The 8903-nt window shown below is 55.3% G+C and overlaps 1 long non-coding RNA gene across 2 annotated transcripts; it reads right to left on the bottom strand.

Moving 5' to 3' along the window:
* Window positions 1-4210: 4210 nt before the first annotated feature.
* On the bottom strand, window positions 4211-5747 carry LOC121037576 (uncharacterized). 2 transcript variants are annotated; one of them, XR_005793853.1, is made up of 3 exons: window positions 5615-5747; window positions 4615-4837; window positions 4211-4301 (listed from the first exon to the last, which is right to left on the bottom strand). It is a non-coding gene; the product is annotated as an uncharacterized LOC121037576 (long non-coding RNA). The 2 variants fall into 2 exon arrangements; XR_005793852.1 differs by lacking the exon at window positions 5615-5747 and adding an exon at window positions 5159-5271.
* Window positions 5748-8903: the final 3156 nt, after the last annotated feature.

Raw genomic sequence — 8903 nt, 5'->3', positions numbered from 1 at the left:
CACCTGTCAGAATGGCTAACACTAACAACTCAGGCAACAACAGATGTTGGCGAGGATGTGGAGAAAGAGGATCTCTTTTACACTGCTGGTGGCAACGCAAGCTGGTGCAGCTGCTCTGGAAAACAGTATGGAGGTTCCTCAAAAAATTGAAAATAGAACTACCCTTTGACCCAGCAATTGCACTACTAGGTATTTATCCAAGGGATACAGGTGTGCTGTTTCGAAGAGACACGTGCGCCCCAATGTTTATAGCAGCACTATCCATAATAGCCAAAGTATGGAAAGAGCCCAGATGTCCATTGATGGATGAATGGATAAAGAAGACGTATATACATACAACGGAGTATTACTCGGCAATCAGAAAGAATGAAATCATGTGCAATAATGTGGATGGAACTAGAGGATATTACACTAAGTGAAATAAGTCAGTCAGAGAAAGACAAATATCCTATGACTTCTCTTATGTGTGGACTTTAAGATACAAAACACATGAACATAGGGGAAGGGAAGCAAAAATAATATAAAAGCAGAGAGGGAGACAAACCATAAGAGACTCTTAAATATAAAAAACAAACTGGGGGTTGCTGGAGGGGAGGTCGATGGGGGATGGGCTAAATTGGGTGATGGTGTGAAGGAGGACATTTGTGGGATGAGCACTGGGTGTCATATGTAAGTGATGAATCACTAAATTCTATCTCTGAAATCATTGTTATACTATAGGTTAACGAACTTGGATTTAAATCAAAAAAGTAAAAAAATAAAAAATAAATTATTTTCCACGTTACTCAGGTAGTTTTTTTTACTTCCAACAAAATTGAAGGAAGAATCGAATCCAGTTTTCCACTGATTTTTTTAATGTTTTTAAGAAGAAATCGCCGAATACTTTATTTTTTGCATACGATTCAGAAGGAGTTAAAAAAATTAAGTGACATCGTCATAACACTATTCTTTCTTTAAAAAGTGTATTTATTTTGAGAGAGAGCATGAGTGGGGAGGGGCAGAGCGAGAGGGGAGGGAGAGAATCCCAAGCAGGCTCCACAAAGTCAGCAGGGCTTGAACTCACGAATCTTGAGATCATGACCTGAGCCAAAATCAAGATTCGGATACTTAACCAACTGGGCCGTCCAGGCCCACTAACAATATTCTTAAATTTTATTTTCTTAATGTTTATTTTTGAGACAGAGGGAGACAGAGCGTGAGTGGGGGAGGGGCAGAGAGAGAGGGAGACCCAGAATCTGAAACAGGCTCCAGGCTCTGTGCTGACAGAGCTCGAACCCACAGACCATGAGATGGTGACTTGAGCTGAAGTCGGACGCTTAACCGACTGAGCCACCCAGGTGCCCCACAATATTCTTTATAATAGCAATCTTGTTATTTACACGAACACGATTAGCATTTACATCTATAAAACTGACAACGGGGCATTACTGATGTTGGACCCCATTCCATTTTATCGTTAAGTATCACACGTTAAAGGATACTAAGCTAACTGGCCTTTTTAAAGCTCCATACATCTCATTAGAAAATTCATTTCCAGTAAAATAATATTTTAAGATTCACGAATTATCAAAATTTGTAATATATTTATGTCAACTCCACACTAATAGGACTTTTAACAGTAATTCAATGGGGGGGGTAGGATTTTAATTTGGAGCCTTTGGAAACATTGTAAAATGTTACATTTCCATTCACAGCTATTTTCTTGTTGCCGAGAAATATGATGAAATAATCAATAAACCTAAATTTCTGTGAGAGAAACAGAATGGAAGTCAGAGTTCAAGGAAGCCAAAGAAAAATTGGCAATTTCCAACTGTTAAAAGAGGGCTCATTCATCTGTTTCTTAAATGGATAATGGTAGATAGGAATCAAAGCCCACAGTCTTTGTTTCATTGGAATCATGTCATAATTTATTTGCTTTATGTCAAAAAATCAATATTTGTAATATGTAGAAAATTAGAGTATTTGAAGCTATTATTTAAACTTATGTCAAGACACTTTAGGTATCAACAACTTTAAAGCGTGCCACGTGAAACAGAAGTTTTCAAAATTATGTTCAAGCATATAAGGGAGAAAGTTTGGAGACCACTCGGCTCTCTCATCTGCCTGCATCAGAGCCGTAAATACCCGGACTCCGCCCCGGGAAGATGAAGTCAGAGTCTCTGGTCGCGTCCTCCCCACCACGCCCACCCTCATGACAGTCGTTTGAGCCAGTGTTGAGAACCACCGTCACGGGGTGAATTAGAGGAACTCCTCCGGGACAGAAAGGGTCTGGAAAAGCACGCCGAGCAGGTACAGAACAAGGAAAGGAGAGAATCGAAAGAGGAGAGAGAAGCAGAAGGAAAAAAAGCAGGAAACAAACCGTTGATAAGCCACCTCACCCCACCCCATCCTGATTATGGCCTCCAATGAATAATGATTGCGTTATTACCGGTGACTCTTGGAAAGTACATTTGTCTTTTTTATTTTTTGTGTTGCTGTAATATTTGACAACGTGCATTAAAAGTCATTTGGATGAAAAACAATTAAAAATTTTGCTCTTCCAGACAGATTGCTAAGAGAAAGAAAAATGTTTTAAAATGTTTATTTAAGAGAGAGAGAGAGAGCGCGTGTGTGAGCAGGGGAGCGGGGGGAGAGAGAGAGAGAGAGAGAGAGAGATGAGAGAGATCCCCTGACCCTGCCTGGGATCACGACCTGAGCAGAGATCAAGAGTTGGATGCTCAACCTACTGAGCCACCTGGGCACCCCTTTCTTCAGTGTTTTGTGGTGACTCTGTGGCCCCGATTCACAGGGTTCTGCCCCCTGAACGTCGGATGGTTCGTGGGTTATGATGTGAGCGACAGGCTTGTAGGGCGAAGACGCGGCATTCGGGGTCGGTGCCCAAGGTCACGGCTGCCCCTGTTTCGACACCATTTCAGGGGTCTAAGGCTGATGAGGTTGGCACTGCAGGTGCGAGGGGCGAGGACCCCGGCAGAGAGTCCACTCGGTCCTGGGTCCTGGCTCTGATGAGCCACCCTGGCCCCTAGGCCCCTGGCCCAGTCCTCATGTCAGAAGAGCCCAGGGAGGCCGAGGAGGCCCAGGAGGGCTGGGGATCCACGGGGATGGGACTCAGCTGTGGGAACGATGGGGTGGCGTCTAGGAGTGAGGCCAGATCCCCCCCCCCCCCCGTGCCCGGGCCCCTTGCGGGAGGTGATGTGGCATGTCGGTCCCCTCCTCCGTGGCACTGGTGGGGTTATTTGAATATCTTCTGGTCGTTGCTGCCTGGGAATGACTTCCTCTGAGCAGGGAGACATCAGCGTGTTGGCGAGAGGCCCGCCTCTGGGAAATCGTAGTTGCTCTCGTGTCCCTGTGCAGAAGTGCCTCGGCGGTTTCTGGGGAAACAGAAGCATGTCTAGAGGAGGTGGTCACTGTCCCAGAGGTCCTGGAGGTCCCCGGAAATGCTTCATGAACACGTTTAATTGAAAGGCCCAGTTCATTCCTGATGGCCCGGTCCGGGTGCCGGGGGAGCCAGGAACGGAGTCACGCAGACAAAGTCCCTCCTTCCCTACGAGGCCGACGGGCTCCATTTCCATACTCATGGTCTTACTGTGTGGGAACTTTGCCGTCAGACGTGTGCATTCCAATTAGGAAAAGGTGGGGCGTACGTTATACAAGACAGCGTTTCCCGGGAGGCCCACGTGGGCAGGAGGGGAGCCCGCCGCCTTCACCAGGGCACCTGGCCGGCCTTGGCGGGACCCTCCCGTGACCCCTGTGCAACCCGTCCTTGCCAGCAACCCCCTGCTGCAGCCCGCAGGGCCCCTGAGACCCGATGGCTCACCTGTCCTTGCTGGCGTCCACCCTGCTGTGTTGCAGCCCTCAGGGCCCCTGAGACCCGATGGTTCGAGCTCCTTCCTCACAGGTGCTTTCTCCCGCCATGGGGGGCTTTGAAGAATGAGCCGTGGAAACGAGGCGCTCAGGCGGACGAGACACGGCCTGTGTCGGCCAGGCTTGCGTGAAGGAACTGTCTGCTATTTCGGCCCCATCCTCCTCTCGGCTGGGGTGAGCGGTCAGTGCAGGAGGGGAGCGAAACAGGGTGCTTCTGGAGGGGGCAGCTGTGGGCACGGGGCTCCACACACCCCAGGTGTCAGATCCCTGCCCCTAGTCCTCTCTCTCAAGGTCCAGCCCTGCCCACTGTCTGCCCGCCAGTCCCCTGGGCCTCCCCCTCCTGTTTCCCCACAGTCGTGTCCTCTGATAAATGTCGTGTCCTGTGATAATCCTGGTTGGTGTCATCTGCAGGGTGATGTCTATAGACATCTGAGTAGGGCCTGTGACGAATGCAGAGGACAGGAGGGAGACACAGTGACGGGGGGGTGTGTAGGAAGCATCCAAGGATAGTGAGGGAGAAGCCCTATAATCTTAGGGGAGGGGGTCTAGGCAGAAGGACCAGCAGGTGAGAGATTGAGAACGTGCCTGGTTGGAGCAGAGGAACAGTGAGGGGCACTGGGGGTGCAGGGGGGCGGATGGGGGTCCTGCTCTCATGGGGGGCCCATTCCCAGTCATGGGGGTGTAGGGGGCCAGCACGAGGTCCTGTTCTCACCCAGGGTCCATCCCCCAGGCAAGGACTCACGTCATGCTCACCGCAATTTTGATGGTTGGTTTTCGGGCCACAGGAACAATCTCAGAAAGGAGGGGACGGGTGGTTTCTTCCGTGTTCGATGGCACAGAGCCGAGGTGAGTAAATAAAGTAGTTTCTGTCCATGCAATCCCCGCTGTTTTAACTTCTGGCTGTGCAGCAGCGACAGAGTCGTGTCCTGGATGCTTCTGTCTGCACCATGGCTGACCTTTCCCGGCTATCACTTGCCTACATTTTATTTGTTTTAGAAGAATCAAATTAATATTTTATTTAGGAAAGACGGCCATTCTTAAATCATACATAATTCAAAGTTTCCCAAAGGCAAGCTCTTAAATCTTCCAGATGGCTGTTACTTACTTCTTCCTGGTGAAATTCGTGGGGTGGGGTGGGGGGGTCAGGATGCAGGTGGCGGTGGGTCAGGGGGGTGGCCAGCAGGGCCGAGAATCACTCTCTCCTGGAGCACGAATGGCTGCAGAGGGCAGGTCCCAGGGGACTGCTGGGCCGAGGAAGGGAGTGTCCTTTCACGTGAACCCCCCGTCTGGGAGTCACCTGCAGGGCTCCGCTCTGGACAGCCTGCTGCCTGGGGCGCAGGAGCGGCTCAGGGGAAGGGGCCCTGTGCGCCCACCTTCCTTCTCCGACTCGGGCTTTACTGAGAGCCTGCGTGAACACAAATGACTACAGGTCATGAGTGACGGCCGATTGGCCTGGTTCCCACAGCTGGGCTCCCTGATCCCGGGGCCAGGACACAGATGCCACATTTCCCTCTGCCAGTGCAGTGGCTGGGGGTGGGAGGGGTTCACTCCTTCCCTCTGCTTCTTGTCCCCTCACCCTCACCCACACAGTCCAGCCCTGGAGGGCCCCTTCCCCCCAAGCAGTCCTGCCGGGACCCTGCCAGGCTGCCGGATCCCAGCCCCTCGGGACCCCTCCTCTGAGTTTCTGGGTCCTGAGGGCCCCCCTCCCCCCCTCCCGCCTTGGGTAAGAAAAGATAAGGCTGTGAATGGAAACCTCCGTGGCTTTATGACTGAATTGTGTCACCAAATTCACGGATGGCGTCTGAAGCCCGGTACCGAAGCTGTGGCTGCGCGGGGGCACCCGGAAACACTGTGGTTACGTGAGCTCAGACCGACCTGACTGTGTTCTTACAAGAAGAGGAGGAGACACCAGGGACATGTGGGGGAGGCCACGAGGACACGGGGGAAGGTGGCCCTCGGCATGCCACGGGAGGGAGGCCTCGGGGAAGCCAGCCCCGTGACACTCCAATGGCTGGCGTCCAGCCTCCGGCAGATCCCTTCGTGCAGCCACCCCGACGGGGCGGTTTGTTACGGCAGGTGGCGGGCGCACGGGCAGAGTCCTGGCGAAAACCCGGAAGAGGCTCCCCAAGGAGACCGGGAGCCGCTGACGTGTGCGAGCCGGCCGCGGGGTCCCGGGGGGGGGGGGCGGGGGAGGCGCGGCAGGCCAGCGGCTGTAGGTTCGGGAGGGGAGGGGCCCCGGGAGGCGAGGGTGGGACGGGCCGCGGTGGCGCAGGTGAGGCTGAGGGCAGAGCGTGGCCCGCAGGACGCGGCTGGACAGGTTGGCTTGTGAAGCTGCGTGAGCAGGAGCGAGGGGAGGGCGAGGGCATCCCTCCTTCACCGTCCCTTGTTCAACACCGAAGTCATTTTTTATGAATCGGAGGTACGGTACGTGCACATGGTACCCGAACTCAACAAAATCAAAGGCGCGGCGGAGGACGAAACCTTCCCCCAACCCGCAGGCCCCGACCTGTCCTTCCTGGAGCCCCCCCCCCCCCCCTCCCCGACACGCGCAGGTATGCAGATACCTCCTCTGTTATTTATTGCTATTTATTAGTATGTTACTTATTGTTCTGTTGTTTGCTCTTCTTGCTCGTAAAATATTTAAAGCACATAGAAAACACAGAAAACATCCCAAATACCCACGTCCCGTGACTCATCTCCAGAACTCACACATGAGCAACACGACTGAGGTTCCCCGTGAAGCCCCCCACCCCCACCTCGCTCCCGCCGCAGGGACCCGCTGTTCTGAACTTGGCGATCCTCCCTGGGCACAGCTCTTAATGACACGTATGCGTTCGTAAGCCCCACTTACATCTGTGTGTTCCTGCCGTCTGTGTGCCGGCGACATCGCCTTCCACCTTCTTCCGCTCGCGCTCGTCTCCCGTTGCCGAGACTCGCGCCCGGGGCTGCGGCTCCGGCCCATCTGTCCCGCGCGGTGCGCGGCGTGCCTGCCTGTCCCCGCTCTCCTGCCGTTGTCACTGGGGTCGGCGCCACGGATTCCACCGCTGGGGGTTCGGGACGGTCAGGATTCGGTTTCCGGGAGCCACTCCAGGGTCGCCAGAGGCCACCGCGTCTCCCCACGGACGGGGCTCTGCAGACACCCGTCCCACCTTTGCGGACTGGCCGTCGCTGTTGGTAAGGACGACACAGACCGGGGACCCGATCCGCAGCGAGAAGCAGCAGCGGCTGAGGGCTGGCGTGGAAGTGCCGGGCGCGTGCCCTGCGGCGTCCCGAGGCCAGGGGGCGTGCGCTGCCGCCCCACGACGCCTGACGTGCGCTGCTGCCCCAAGACGCCGGGGGGCGTGCCCTGCGGCCCCACGCGCCTGACGTGCGCTGGGGCCCCACGACGCCAGGGGGCGTGCCCTGCGGCCCCACGACGCCGGGGGGCGTGCCCTGCGGGTCCACGAAGCCGGGACGTACGCTGCGGCACCATGATGGTGAGAGGAGCAGCACCACCCCCATAGGTGCCCGGAAATCGGATCAGTGGGGACGCCGACCTCGTGCAGGTGGGGACACAGAGGGCCTTGGTGGCCCTGGGCGGAGGGACTCTGCTGAAAGAGGGGTGAGGCGGGAGGGCTGGTCCCTCCAGGGCCAGAGGTGTGGCCGTGGATGCGGGGAGCCGTGGAAGCGTCTCCGGGTCAGAGGGAATGGGGCGGGGATCAGAACCGCATCCCTGGGGGCCGTCCCCTGCCTGGGAGGGCGCTGCCGTCCTGGGCGATTAATTTTCTCCTCACTCACCCTTTATTCTGGGTTGTTCTTTCTAAATATGGCTTCAGAGTTAAAAGTAACGTATGGGGGCACGGGGGGGGGGGGGGCGCTCAGTGGGTTGAGCGCCGGACTTCGATTTTGGCTCAGGTCATGGTCTCTTGGTTCCTGGGTTCAAGCCCCGCATCAGGCTCCAGCGTGACAGTGCAGAACCCACTTCGGATCCTCTGCCCCTCCCCTGGTCATGGCCTCGCTCCCCTTCAACGATAAACAAAACGTTAAAAAAAAGTAACGTATAGTAAAATTACGTGTCTTCTTTAGGTGACAGGTCTGTGATTTGTGACACGGGCGAGGATTCAGCCTGTGTCCTCAGGCCTGACCGGGGGGCCACCACGGACACCTTCCCAATGCTGAGGTTTTGTCTTTCTGAGGATGTTTGTTCCAGGGAGGAGGGTTTGAGGCTGGCTCAGCTCCTTCTCTTGGCGAGTCGTCCCCCCGGACGCGAGTTGGCGGTTTGTTCCTACTGTTCTGAGTAGTTCCTTCTCCTCGGTGTGGACGGCCGAACCACTCTGCCCCTGCTGCGGTGTGGACGGATGGTCTGCTCTGCCCACCCACTTGCTTGCTGAGGAACTGTGGTTGTTTCTGGTTTGGCCGGTAGGAATACAGTGAACAGTCTCGGGCAGGTTTGTGTGAACGCGGGTCTTCACATTTTCAGGGCAAACACCCGGGAGTGGGTTGTGGGGTCGTGTGGTGTCTATTTAACTTTGCAGGAAACCCCAAACCCTTCTCCAGGGGCTGCACCACGATCAGCTGTCACCCGGGTCCAGTCACCCACGGGCGGAAGCCACTCACCTGCTCCCAGACACCTGCACTCAGCACCCGGAGAACGCAGATGTGTGTGCGGCCGAGCTAGGGGTGTGGCCCCGGAGGCTGGGTCCCCGTTCTCCTGACATGCCCAGGACCCTGGTTGTGCAGCGGTTCTCACTCCGCAGTGGGTGCCTTCGGCGTCCCGCTTCAGGGGAAAGCTGGATGGGGTCTCCTGTGCTTCTGTCTGTAGGATGACCCATGGGGGACCCCGATAAGGAGTCACATTGGCCTCCCCCAGCCTGCCGGGGGGATGGGTTGGGAGTGACGTCTGATTTAAAGTAGTGGAAATCAAGTAGTGTGATTGTGATGTTCAGGGCCCCCCCCCCATTCGTGGCTCAGAGCCCCAGCTGCATTCACTGTGCGGGGGATCCGATGTCATCACCGTCCCGCCATGTCCCCAGCAGGACTCGATGGGAGGCAGTGAGGCTGTA

Source organism: Herpailurus yagouaroundi, unplaced genomic scaffold (assembly GCF_014898765.1).
Source record: "Herpailurus yagouaroundi ecotype Mexico unplaced genomic scaffold, PumYag 163, whole genome shotgun sequence".
NCBI lineage: Eukaryota > Metazoa > Chordata > Mammalia > Carnivora > Felidae > Herpailurus > Herpailurus yagouaroundi.
This window is presented reverse-complemented; position numbering and strand designations above follow the sequence as displayed.